Raw genomic sequence first — 15,113 nt, 5'->3', positions numbered from 1 at the left:
ATGACTTACATCAATGGTGTAAGTCATTAAAAGTATTCGGGGATATTTAAAGTCTAGACGTGTAAGTCATTAAAATATTTTGTTGATGACTAACTAGGTAAGTCATCAAAAGTGGCAAGAGATGTTATACTTAAAAATATGATATAATTTTTTATTTTTTTAAATATCATAAATTGGGTCGAATATATATAAGGGAAGACTTCTAACGTCTCCCTTGGGAAGACGTGCCTATCGGACGTCTCCCAAGGGGAGACGTTAGAGGCTAGGCACGTCTTCCCAGGGGAGATGTTAGAGGCCTCCCCTACTATATTACTTAGCCATTTTTCTTCTTCTTCTTCCCCGAGAGCATATGCACGAAATAGAGAGGCGGAGAGGAGACATTTTCTGGGGTTTTCTTTGACGAGTTTGGCCAATTTTAGGCCATAAAATTCCATTTGAGGTATTTTTTTTTTATCATTTATAAGTGTTATATAATAGTTAGGATAATTTTTATGTTTGTTTTCTCTAAATATTAAGGGATTGATATTGGGATTTTAGGGTTTATGATAGTTGTGGTTTTGGGTGATTTTTGGCTGGATTTAAAGCATATTTGAGGTAGGATTTCAAGATTAAACAATGTATTATAGTTATAATGGTAGAAAAAATTGTTTTTCTGCTAATTTTTTTATAGTTTTGTTGGGTTTTATTAGAAATATTAGTTTAAAGTATGAAAAATAATTTTTATGTATATTTGAGATATTGCATTGTTTAATTTTAACATGATACCACATTATTTACTATTTAAAAAATTTTATTTACTATTTATTCCGTAAATTATATATTTTGTAATTAATTTTTAATGTTTGTTAAGTATATATATGTAAATATGTTTTGCTGGAATGTATTTAATAACTTTGTCTAAAATAAGAAAAAAAATATAATTTTACATGCAAAATAGTAATTGAAGTTTATATGTTTGTAAATTTTTTTAATTTATATTATTATTTAATTGAAAATTATATATGTATTTGTAATCTTTATTAACATTTAAGTAGGTTGTTTATATATAGTTATGTTTTTTTATTGATTTACTAATCTTTTATTAATTAATTAATTTAAAGTTTTAATTAATAGTATAGTGCGCGCATTGCAAAAGTGAAGTAAATTTGCTAGCAAAGACTATTAATTGCAAGAGGTACATACATTATCTTATTTATTGTTTTAGTATTATTAAACTTTTGTTAGAGGAGTTTGAATATCTTAAATATTTATCCATAGTAAAGTAGGTTATGAGATTAAAATTGTGTGTTGCAGTGATAATAGAAGGTTGAGAATTGTGTGTTTTAGTGAAGTAGGGCTGAGCATAAAATCCGAAAAAACCGTGTACACCGACCTACCGAACACTGAAAAAACCAAAACCGTTTAAATCGAAAACCGAAAAAACCGCCGACGGTGCAAACCGCCACTGTTCGGTCGGTTTTGAAATTTTGGGTGAACCGACCAATAAAACCGAAACCGACCGAACATAATAAAATAATAATATAACATTATATAATTATTAATTATTAACAAATTTTAAATTTGTACTTTTAATTATGGACTTTTAATTATGTTTCAAACTTTAAAATTTGTAAATGTAATTATGTTCTATATATTTATGTTTTAAAAATGCACAAAAATGAATTCCAACAATCCAAAAATTTTAATTTTTTAACTAAAACTTTCAAAAAAAAAAAAACAATAATCAATTCGGTTTGGTCGGTTTAACCGACCAAACTGCGGTCCAAAACGGTCAGTTTTTTTTTAAACTGGTTTGGTTCGGTCGGTTTTTGGATTGCACCAATTCGGACCGAAAACCGAATTCTGGATTTTTTGTTGTGAAAAAACCGCCCAAACCGACTGATGCTCACCCCTATAGTGAAGTAGGTTCTGAAAATTTTGTTTATGTGCTGCGAAGCTATAAGGAAGAAACTTATTGTGTGTTGTTTGAATTGTTTGGCTTGTTGTTCACAGTTGGTTAGATCACTATTATATGAGAAATGCTGCTCGATTTTGTCTAAAAGTATCTATTCTATTATTATATTTGTATTGTGTTGTGCTTATTTGATTGGATTTGATTAGATTGATAGATGGTCGTGTTACTAATATAGGGGAAATGCTGCCCAATTTTTCATATGCTTATTCAATTTTTTTTTGTTTAATTTTCATAGACATAGGAAAGGATATAAATAGACTTGGACGTTACTTGAAGAAAGATGTATATATATATATATAAATTTATAAAAAGTTTACGGTTTATTTATTATTAAAGTATATATAATCAAATAATAATAATTAAATAATATATTGTACTTTATATTTTTTGTACCTAAACACTATGCCATATACACCAGTTCATATTAATAAAATACAACAACAGTGGGCGAACGATATGGTACCCATAGTTCAAAGTCATCGTCCCAAAAAATAGGTTTTTATTGTTTATTTTTTCTATCGTACTATATGTCTAGCTAGCTAGTGTAATATTTGTTGATTTTGCATGTGTAACAACAAATATTACTTTTTTGTTTTTTTAGCTAGCTAACACATATTATATACACATTTCAGTTTTATTAATGAAATTTCACAATTTAAATTTGCATATAATTTTGATTTTTTAATTAATATATTTAATTTTATTTCAAAATATATAAATTAAATATTTTGAAATAACTATTTAATTAATTAATTATTATTATTTTAAAATACAAAAACCAATGATGACTCCCAGGGGGAGACGTTAAATGTCTACAAAGTCTCCCCATGGGAGTCATCGTAGGGCCACTTAAGATGGCTCATTCAATAACGTCTCCCATAGGGGGAGACATTAAATGTCTACAATGTCTTCCTCATATAGCCATTAAATGCTTATTTTGTTGTAGTGCCACCTGCGATTCACCTTAGGCGCGAACCTTCGCGAAACCCAGCCCAGAACACTCAGTCGCGCTGTCAACTCAGTACCCGAGTGTCTAGCTCCGCGCGACCCAGGCGCGCAGCCAACTCCCCAGTCACGAGCCACCTCATGATGGGTGACCTCTTGGGAAGTTTTCTCAGGAAGCGTGCGAGTAAGGACAAAACACGCTAGAAAGACTCGTGTTGGTTTGTAGGGCCAGTTGCCATTTCAGGAAGTAGCCATAGTGACGTGGGGCATTGCAAGCTCCACGAACCCAGCCGCAATCCGCACATCTCTGCGCGATTTCATTCCCGAGCCCCTAAATCCCAGTGACCTGAATCCCGCAGCCGCACCTAGGTGCGTAATTTCAAGCTCAGGTATGCGAGCCTAGAATTCGAGTGACCCAGCTGGGAGATTCTAAGCCCATCCCCATGACAACCCACAACTAGACTCGAACCACCTCTCAACTACATCTCCATCGTTGTGCCTATCCGAGAGTCTCGTCGATCCCGAGATCCATCGCCACCCCTCTGCCATTTTTCAGATCTGATTTTTTTTTCAAATCTGAATATTTTTTATGTTTTCGAGGTGATGCAAGGAGGTGGTTGGAGTGGAGGGTCGACAATGAGAGGCAGACAAGGGTTCTTGGTGAGGGAAGAGAAGAAGATGGGAGAGAGAAAAAGGGGGTGAATCTATTTTTTTTTTCCATCTTCAGGTCTGTGGTAACTAATTACCTTCACGTTCTTTGTGTGTATATTTATGAGAGTAACTGGTTACCTTCACGTTTTGATATGTGTGTATATTTTTTAGTTCTTTATGGTAACTGGTTATCTATGTTACTAAAATCATAGTTACTTCTTCTTCCTTTTTTAATGAGGTGCTCTTCCTCTTTTTCCTTCAAATTTGATGTTTCTTTTCATATTTAATATAAGTAACCTGTCACCCCTCTTATGGTAGTTCATTACCCCTCTTATAGCAGAATGTTACTCCTCACAAAGTAACTGGTTATCCCTCCTGATACATGTTATTTAATCTAGCTATAGGATTTTTTTTTACATAACTGTGAAATATCAATCAAGTATCTGGTTACCTTACCCAGATTTTGAAAAAAATGTACAATAAAAAAAAGGAAAAATGTTTATAATAAATAAAAATAATAATAAACATAATTCATATTACAAAAAAAAAAAAAATTGCAAAACAACCAAAGAAAATTTTATTATAAAAATAGTTATATAAAATTAATATAAAAAAATCAAATAAGCTAAAAAATAATAATCAAATTACAAAAATACCCTTTTAAATTAATAAAACTTGATTAAGAGTAAAACTATGACATAAACCAACTTTTATACATGTTGTCCATGATTTCATCATTGGACACGTGGCAGTTATTAGAGAAGTAATTAGGCTCCTCAAGAGTATAATGAAGCTCTATAAAGCTCGACCAGGGCTCCTCAGAGTGTAGTATCCTCCTAGCAAGCGAGTCCCCTGTTTTAGGCATGGATGTCTCAAAGTGAGGCCACGCCCCGAGGACTAACCTAGGGGTCTTCTCGTCTTCTTGATCCGATAGTCCTCCAGGTCTAGGATGTAACGCCCTGGCTACCCCAGAACAGTTACGGTGAACGGCAGACCAGAAATTTGACTCGCTACCCGAGTCCTTTGGTCAAAAACGTGCTCTAAGTGTAACTAACAGGTTAAGGCATAAAACCAATAAAAAGGAAATGGAGATTTTCATTACAAACTGCTCTGTAGAGCTAAACAAAACGTTTACAAGTTGTTCTCAGTACAAAATGGTCGCTACTGTTTTAAATTTACAATCCCGCCGACCTAAGCGGCAAAAATAGGGTAAACCCCCTAGTTCCTCTGAGAACTCCTTGGCCGTGGTGGTCAAGCGGCCGCATATGTACACATCACCACATCAACTCTCTACTCAAGGCTAGGTGAGCTTTTCTTTCCCTTTACCTGCACCACATAGCACCCATGAGCCATAGCCCAGCAAGAAAACATAATACTTTTCATAAACATTATCAAATGATTATCATTATAATCACACTGAACATAAAGCTTTCAAACAAACGAGTGAACATCACATGATTCTAGCAGGAGAGTGGCTGCTAGGTAAGCCATTAGCTTCCAAGCACTTATTTCATTCATCGACCCTTGAGGTCGGTCTGGCATTAATGCTCTTTGAGTCATTCAATGCTAATAGTCGATTAGATCTAATCTCTGTTGGCTTGCGTGATACACGCTAAGGTCGTTCTGACTAATGAGTCAGCGCTACGTGACCAATGTCCAGTATCACTGCCGAACCTGACTAATAAGTCACAGCTTCACAGTTAACACTAACACCTTTGCCAATTCTGATTGATGAGTCAGTGCAACGTGACCAGTGCCCAGTACCACTGCCGAACCTGACTAATGAGTCACAGCTTCACAGTTGATCCTAGCACCTTTGCCAAATCTGACTAATGAGTCAGTACCATGCACAAGTGAGCAATATATGCTAAGCATTCTGTATCCAATCCATGTCCATATTTACACAACCAATATGCCTCACGAATCTCCATGCATGTCACACTTGGGGTGCAGTTTTCTTACCTCTGGTTCGAGCTAGAATGAATAAAAGAACGACCCTGAGAACGATCAACCTTTTGGTCCTTTAGCGGTTACCTGGTCATAACCAATTATGGGGTTCCATCAATAAAATGAACAATAAAAGGTTCCCAAACTAAAACCTAACCTCCAGGACATCAAACACTACTCAACCGAGTAGTAGGTTCAACCTCGAGGCCTTAGGCTTGAATCCCCATGCTAGAAACTCCATTTTGGCCAAAAATGCCTTAAGGGTCGCGGTCCTCCCCAGCTGCGCTGCGGCGCGCCTCCAAACAGAGGCGGCCAAACCCAGACAGGCACCTTGGGCCGCGGCGCACCTATGCCATGCCGCGGCTCAACACCCCTTTCACCCAAAAACCAGCAACGCACCAGAAATTTCCCCTGCGCTTCCCCTCTCAAACCAGCCCTCTAAACCAACTCAAAACCTCTTCTAAACACCCATTTAAACCTCCAAACATCACCCATAACTCTCCCTCATCATAACCCAAGTAAAACACCACAAAAACTCCCCTTGATTCCAACTTTCCACACCTAAATCTAGAGCTGAAAACTTAAAACGAAAACAGAGTGTAACCAGAAAAATAATGGATAAAACTCACCTCAAATTCGAAACCAAACCCTCTTCAATGGCTGAACTATGTCTACAACCTTAGCCCCTTGATCTCCTAGCTTAATTCCACACCTTGAGCTCAAGACTCCAAAGAGGAAAATGAGAGAGATGGACGTACGGGAAGGATGAAGAAAACTCTGTTTTTGGTTATGTTTTTACAGCCATCTAAAACCATATATATCCAAACCCCCAAATGACCAAAGTACCCCTAGGTCTTTTAAAGCTTCTAAACCAACTCAAGGGTAATTTTGGCACTTTCCACCTACACCGTTAATCATAATTAACGCTTCCCAATTCCCGTTAATCTCAATATCCTCAAACACCAATATTTCACATCCCGTTACCCTTTAATGCCCGGTAACACTCTAATCATTAAAACACCCCGAGACTCACCCCGAGCCCCGAGCTTAAGCCTGTTATGACCAAACCGATAATTAACATTCCTTGATCGTCTCATGCCAAATGGCTCGAGCAAACCCACATCATAATGTGGTCTCCAATTATATCACCAACATGCGTGCAAATAATCAATTTACCCTCAACGAGCCAAATTACCATCATACCCCTGTAATAAGTAATATGGACTCACATGCATGCATTTCACATCATATCATAATATAATCAACATATACATGCATTTTATCAATTAATAACATAATTAAGCAAGTATGGCCCTCCCGGTCTACTATTCACACCGTTAAACACATCGGAGAATTCGGGCATTACATAGGAGCTTTGTCCTCGGGCCAAGAGAGAGTGCCATGTGTTAATCACTGTAGCCTTGGGTCACCACAAGATTGTTTGACAACTTTTTTAGGCGCCTCGAGTAGTGGCGCCGAGTTCGTACACTCGACAACTGATATTTCCCACAATGTTGCCTGATATGGGAAAATGTGCAGCCGCACCTTGATAGCATCAGAAGCGTGTCTCTTGTAAAGTTGATGTGCTGCAACCTACGAATCGGGCCCCTGCAATATGCACTGGCCCACAGTCTTTATTAGAACATTCAGAGGGGTTAAATAACAACTAACTTCCCAAATAATTAGGGAATATTTGTAATTAATGATATTAATGACCTTCAACCCCTACAAATAGGGCAAAGATACCATTGAAAAATGATTCACCACTTTTGTATTTAGAGCAATATATACGATGCCTGAGAAACCTCCATAAAAGCTTGCCACCTCAAGCTTTAAGAACTCTAATACTACAGACTCGTGGACTAGGGTTGTTTTATAACCCGAACCACGTAAAACCTTAGTGTTTATCTTCATTATTTTCTTTAAAGTTGTTTTATTAAGTTGATAGAAAAAAATACATTCAATAATACAAAAATATGATAAACTAAATCCATAAAAGTGAAAATTCTTAAAAAAATCCATAGAATTTTTATTTTTTTTAAAAAAAAGCCATATTTTTACAAACTTTATTAAAAAAACCCATATAAAATGTGTTACACCCAGATTTCGAAATTTGAGATTGTGATCTCGAAAGCTGGATTCGTCAGGTGTGAGCTCGTGATATCTAAAGTGCATGTTCGTGATCTAGGTGCCAAACCCTCCAAGCAAGGTGGCAACCTCGAAGATATGTAACCTCAGAGTGATATCTAAGCTCGAAAGACGTAGCGTCAGAGTATATCCGTTGTCGGGTGTCTTCGGATCAAGTAGCCCGAGCTCGGCAAGGGTATAATCTCGGAATATAATGGCCTCGGTGGTATTCGCCCGCTCTGAGCTGGTCTTGGGGTAAGGTGGCCAACTCATAATTTACTCAGAGACCTAGACTGACATGATGCTGACTGCTGACCTCGAACGGTTTAGTGAGTCATCTGAGGAGACGCAGTCCATGCATTCAAGAGATATTTATTGTTGTAACTTCCCTACAATAAAGGGATATTAACTAGTCGGTTATACGCCCCCTGGTCTTCAGGGGACGTTTCCTTGTATATGAGAGTTACAAACGTTAAAGTAATTAAAGTTATTAATTTACAGAATAACTTCCTGAAATGTGTGGGATTGGATTCTGAGATCTCCTCTATAAATAGAGATGTCATGTACCTTTGTAAGGGACCGAATTTTTGTAATCTGGAGAGAAATTCTGGAGAATTCATCCCTGAAGGATTTCTAGAAAACTCTAAAATCCTAATAAAAAAGACTCATGGACTAGACAGAGTTAATTGCTGAACCACGTAAAAAATCCCCATTGTTCTATTGTATTATTCATCTTTGCCATAGTTTTATTGTTTACGTGCTCTACATTTTAAGTTGATGAAAAACGGCGTCAACAAAATGTAATTTCTTCTTCTTCAAAAAAAAAAAAAAGTCTCACTTACTATAGTATCTATACTAAAAAGAAAAAAGAAAGAAAAAAGTAAAGGGAAATTTGATTTTTAATGCAATAAGTGACACTCCGTTTGAAAAATACCCTATCCCTATAAGTCTCTCGTTTTGGTCCTACTAATACAGTTACTACCCAAAATACCCCTGGCATAATTTTCTCAAACTCTCCGTATTCTCTCCCAAAATACCTGAACCAAGCAAACTTTGAAATCGATAGGAGTCGATTGAATCTGTAGAACCCAACCTTCATTGTCTTCCACGAACACGAACAAGGGCTCCCAAAGGTCGGACTTGATGATCGGAGAAGGGGAAGGAGAAAATGTCGAGCAAGGCAACCAAATTTTTAGGAAACAACCTCAAAGAAAGTGAAGGTGAGGGTTTTCTTTTTTAATCTGCAATATGTGTATGTGACTGGTTTTTTTTGTTGATTTTTGTTCATAGGATAGATCGGGGCTGACAATGAAGAAATCTGGGTTTTTTTCTCGATATTTTCATGAAACTCGATAGGACTCGATAGTATAGGATGAGGAATGGATTAGACTGTGCCTCGATAGGAATCGACAGGAATCGATAGGACTCGATGACACACGACTTTGGGAATTTTTAGAACCTACCTCGATAGGAATCGATAGGGACCCGATGATACACGACTTTGGGAATTTTAGAACCTACCTCGATAGGGACTCGATAGGACTCGATGATACACTGTTTTGGGATTTTTAGGACCTACCTCGATAGGAATCGATAGGACTCGATAAGACTCGATGATACACGGCTTTGGGATTTTTAGGACCCTTCTCGATAGGCCTCGATAGGACTCGATATGACTAGACTTTGGTTTTTTTGCCTTACCTCGATAGGCCTCGATAAGACTCGATAGTAACCCGATTATATTATTCTTTGTGATTTTGGAACCCACCTCGATAGGCATCGATAAGACTCGATAGAACTCGATTGTTTCTGCCTCGATAGTAACTGCCTTACCAGATTGTTTTATATTTTTAACATTTTTTTTTAACATTTATAACATTTTTTTTGTTTTTTTTTTCCAGATGCCTGAACTTATTGTGCCGTTGGAGAAACAATTTCCTGGCCGTGTCACTTATAGGGGTAGTGCCAACTTGGATACCCTTATAGAGCAGTTTAAGAGGCATGGTCTTATTGAAAGGGCACAGGCATGCCCGTTGGGACAGTTCTTTAAGGCAAAACCGTTTAGTTTTTCTGGGGTTCTGCTACATCAACTAATGTTGCGTAAGGTAGAAAGTAAGAAGCCTGAAGAGGGTCAGTTCTACCTGGGCAACACTCTGTGTAGATTTGGTATTGCAGAGTTTGCCCTAGTTACCGGGCTAAATTTTGGGAAATCACCGTCCCTAGATGAATTGAAAGAGCATCTTTCAAGTGATCGGATCATCCAGGAATATTTTAATGGTGATTCGAAGGTTAGTTTTGGTCATTTGAAAGATGCATTGAAGGCCTCCACAAACCCAGAAGATACATTTAAGCTGGGTTTGTGCTATTTGATAGAGGGGGTACTGAATGCCCCAGAGAAGACAAAAACGATATGGGGAGATTCCCTGAGGATGGTTGAGGATATTGATTACTTTTTCAAGTATCCTTGGGGGAAGTTGTCATTTAAGAAGGTTAGCAAAGACCTTCAAAAGGACATGAAGAAGCAATTGAAACACTATGAGGAGAAGAAGAAAGAGGGGTCAAGCAAAAAACTGAAGGAGGCGAAGTATAGTTTCACTTGCTATGCACCCGCGCTTCTTTACTAGGCTTTTGAGGCCATGCCTTCTCTCGGGAGTAAGTTCGGTGAGAACAGTGGGAATCAGATTCCCAGGATGCTCAGTTGGGCTACGAAGACTGATATCATTATTTCGACAGCTCTGTTGGCTCCTATATTCGCCAATCGTCGAGTAAGTTCCATTTTATCTTGTTAAATGTCACAAATTAATGCTTTAACGATTTATTTTATTAAAGTTTTTCTGACACATGTTATTCAACTATGCAGTTAGTGGTATTTTCCATGCTTAAGCCACGTCCCGGTGAGGTAGTCTACTACAATAGCCTCCCAGAAGTTGATTCCAGGTTATTCCCTGAGTTAGAGGCTGGGACTGCAGTGGATGAAGTAGTGGTACCTGAGAAGGAGGCAGAGAAGCTAGTAGAAGTTGCAAAGGAAGCCTCCATTTTTTATGAGGATGTCCCTAGGGTTGATGAGGGCACTTCACAAGCTTGTGCAGCTTCATCTAGTCAGGTTGCCCAGCCTGATTATGAGCAACTTCTGCAGAGGCTCAAGAGGGTTGAGGAGGGCCAGGCAACCTTACTACAGAATCAGACCACGATCATGGCTCAGTTGGCGTAGCTGCTTTCACTGGTCTCAGGTCGATCCACCGACGTAAAATCAGATACAGAGTCTGATATCTTGCCTGCAGACTACGAGCGCGGTGATCAACCCTCCACTCCACAGGCCCAGACATCTGTAGCTCCCAGTGATGCTGACAGTCCCAGTGTACGAGTACTGCAGCCCGAGGAGGCAGCTGGCCTTGAAGTTGCCAGGAAGAAACGCAGGCCCAAGCGTTTTGATGACTTCACCGACCCAACAAAGAAGATCAGACTAGATAAACAGGGGCTAGTTGATGAACCACTGAGGAAGTGTGACCCACAGCAGGAGAAGAGCTTCCATAGGTGGATCATCGGGAAGATCGACAATAAGAGAGACCGCAACGTGTATACTGGGACGCACGGTGTGGCATGGTTCTTACAGTTACACATAGTCCAGACTTGGCTTTGGGATTCGGTATGTAAATTACATTCATGTTTTCAATTCAATCTTAAAATATATTGATGGTACTAACAAATTTTTATGTTTTTTTAGCATATTGATGCCGCTTTGCACATGCTACGCCACCGACGCCACTTTTACCATGCTGCATTTCGGCAGGATGCTACGATCATGAACACCACCTTCCCCCAGGTGTGCCTAGGTCGTTGGAATCATTTCAGAGAGACCGGCACTAAGTATACATGGGACAACGATGTGCTGAGAATGTTGAAGGGCGATGATAATCAATTCCTTGTATCATGGCAAAATGTGAGTGAAGTATATTTTGCCTTGCACGTCGAGAAAGCCGCACATTGGATCGCCATTGAAGTCTCTATTCCAACGTGGTGCATCAACGTTTATGATTCCAACTATAGCGTGCTCAGTCTCGCTCTGATGGAGGAAGCGATCAAGCCTTGGTGCTTATTGTTGCCTTCGTTGTTATGGTGTTCTGGCATGTTTGACGACCACGGGGACCTCCAGGTATATCCTGAGCAGAATGCAAAACCTTTCTCATATTGTCGTATTCCTCTAGAGGAGTGTCCTCAGACTAAGACAAGGTATTCCCCTATTTAATTAGTGGATTTTGAAATTGGAAAATTAAAGTTATTTTTATCTTCTATTGACACAAAATCGATTATATGCAGTGGGGATTGTGGTATGTTTGCCATCAAACATATCGAGCATCTGGTTGCCAGGCTACCACTCGATACTGTTATCGATGAGAACATCCAGCATTTCAGGACCAAGTGGTGTGTGGACCTGTTCTATCAGAATTTGGCTCCGTGATGCTCTTTACATTTTTGTCTTACACATCTTGTATAGTATACCATATAGTTAGTTTTGTATATTATTTTTTTCCAAACAATATTTTTTGAAAAAGTTATTAAATAAAAAAATATTAAATTCACATAATGTGTCTGCCTCGACATTCAAACATACAAAGTATTAGACGAAGTATTCCATATGATAAATGCAGCAAAATCAATTAAATAATTACATAACACAATATTTTAAATCCTAGCCTTACATGACTTCCTATTGTGTCCACTACCACCACATCTGCTACACTTACGTGGCTTGACAATCTTTTCCCCGCGTGAAGCATAGCGATTTGTCTTTCGCCTACCCACTTTCTGTTTCTTGGGCCTTCCTACAGGGGTTTTCTCAGCGGGGACGCCGACAACCGTATCTCTAATGTGATCAGGGATTACCCATTCATCCTCATTCCCAACATGGTAAATAGTATCTTTATAAGTGTCCTTCAATGCCTCGATTCTATAGTAAGGGGAATACAATGAGTAAATGTTTATGCTTCTTTTTCTGGCTGCAGCAAAAGCATGTACACAGGGTATCCCAATGGTTTGGAACATGCCACAAGAGCATGATTTTGTGGCCAAGTTCACCTCACCATCACCATTACCATCGACCACAAGAAATTCGTGATGACCAAGGACTTGGACATCTAAGAAGATTGCTTTATCACCTATTTGCTTCAAATCCTTTTCCATCTCAGGTGATAACACAGTTGTTGCTTTTGCAGCTCTTTCACGTCTATCTGCAAACCAAGAGTGAAGAGTGAATCTTATGAATTCAAGAAAAGTGGCGACTGGAAAGCTCCTTGCCTCCTTGGTCTTATTGTTAAAGCTTTATGCGTAGTTACTCGTCATGAAATTGTATCAGTTACCAGAAAATAAGCACTACTCCACCTTTCAAAGCCAATTCCCTCTAGATATTGAGCAATGGGCGGATCAATTACTTTAATCTTGTCAAAAAACTTGTGAAATTTTGTTCTTCGAAATGCGTACGCTGCACACCCCATGATGTCTTGCACGTGGTCAGTTTTGAATTTTGCCACAACATTCATACAGATATGATGGTAACATGCACCGTGATACGCATCTGGGAACACAAGCTCCAAAGCATGATTAATGCTTTTATGCCTGTCCGATACAAAAGCAAGGTTCTCAACGTCCCCTATGACTTCCTTCAATTTTCTCATGAAATAAGTCTAAGAGTTATGGTTCTCACTGTCCACCAATGCAAACACAATTGGAAACAACTGGTTGTTTGCATCCAACACAACAGCACAGAGTATGTGGCCACCATACTTATTCTTCAAGAATGTGCCATCCACACAAATTATAGGACGACAGTAGTGGAAACCACACCTAGAAACACCGAGGGAAAAGAAGCAATACAAGAAACGACCATCTTCTGCTACAAAATCAGTAATTGTACCTGGGTTCTTATGCTCCAACTGACACAGGTATCCAGGTAACTTGGAGTATGATTCCTCAGGTGTCCCTCTGACATACATAAGAGCCTTTTCTCTGCATCTCCACGCCTTCTCATAGCTCATTTCAACCCCAAAATGGTGCTTCATGTCCTCCCTTATGTTGTTTGCCATGTACCGAGTACCATCGGTAGCAAATTTCCTCTTGATTAGGTGCCCAACAACCCACGGTGATGCTTGACGGTGGTCCTTATCTCGAATTTCTTGTGAGCAAGTGTGTACTTCGTTGTATACAGTAATCTCGAACATTTTAGATCGCATTTTTTTCTTACCCCTCAATCTCCAACCATAATCAGGATCCTTGCAGGTAATGTACCACACATCAGTCTCAGATTTCTTCACCATAAACTCAAAATTATTCTTCATCGCAAATATGGATGCTTTGGTTTTCAATTCAAGCTTGTTTTGAAAGAACTTCCCAAGGTGCAATTCTCCTGAAGCTTTGCTGGTTGAGGAGTGATGTTGATGTGAGGCCTCTATATCCTCTTTGGTGAACATGGGAGCACTCCATGTTCTACGATCTTCACCTAAGTCCAATGGAGAACTCCATCTAAAACTATCATCGGTTCTACTTAGACCTGGACGACTACTGCTGGTCCCAGGTGTTTGCTGGTCTTCTATTCTGCGCTCCTCATCTACCATAACATCTGAACTCTATGTTGGAAAATCTGCCCTAACATCTGGCCCACCAAGATCTGTTGCATTAGCAACAGGATCGTCGTTGACATAAGGTTCGTAGCCATAGGGATCGCACTCCACCGTGTCATGCACATATGAAGGATCTCTAACCGAGATATCATCATGGACTATGACATCTGGATTTGTCTCGGGAACACATGTTCCAACGTCACCTTGAGTCCCTTTGAAACCATGACATGGAGGAGAAATGTTCTCTTTAAATCGAACTTCTTTATTAATGCTGGCAGAAGCCGATGCATTTCTTACACCTCCCTTCTTAATCAATGTGACACATAGAGGAATGAGCTTCTCTACAGATTTTGATGCTAACCCAATGAATGCACGCACATGCCTATCATTTTTTATAACGGTAGGTTTGACGGATTGTGATAGGCATGTGTACAGGACCTTAATTTTCAAGTCATGCACACATTTATCCACTTCAAGCTCATCATACAGCATGTCAAGCAGTTGCTCATATGTCACACCCTTCTCCACAGGCAGTACTTGATTTTCAGCATCTCTGAAAATCCAATCCCTATTTTCGAGTTCCCAAACACCATTGAATGCAACAAATACGGAAACAGTCGAATCTGAAAAAAAGAAAACAAAAAAAAAAAAGGACAAAAAGTTAAACTACAACATAAAACAGAAAATATCGATTTCTATCGATATATGTCGAGTCCTATCGAGGTCACACATATCGAGTTTTATCGAGTACAGTCGAGGACTATCGAGGCAATCAATCCAATTAAACTCGTATACACCTATCGAGTTTTATCGAGTACAATCGAGTACAATCGAGGCAAACAATCCAATTAAACTCTTATACACCTATCGAGTTT

Source organism: Humulus lupulus, chromosome 1 (genome assembly GCF_963169125.1).
Source record: "Humulus lupulus chromosome 1, drHumLupu1.1, whole genome shotgun sequence".
Taxonomy (NCBI): Eukaryota; Viridiplantae; Streptophyta; class Magnoliopsida; order Rosales; family Cannabaceae; genus Humulus; species Humulus lupulus.
Note: the sequence above shows the minus strand (reverse complement) of the source record.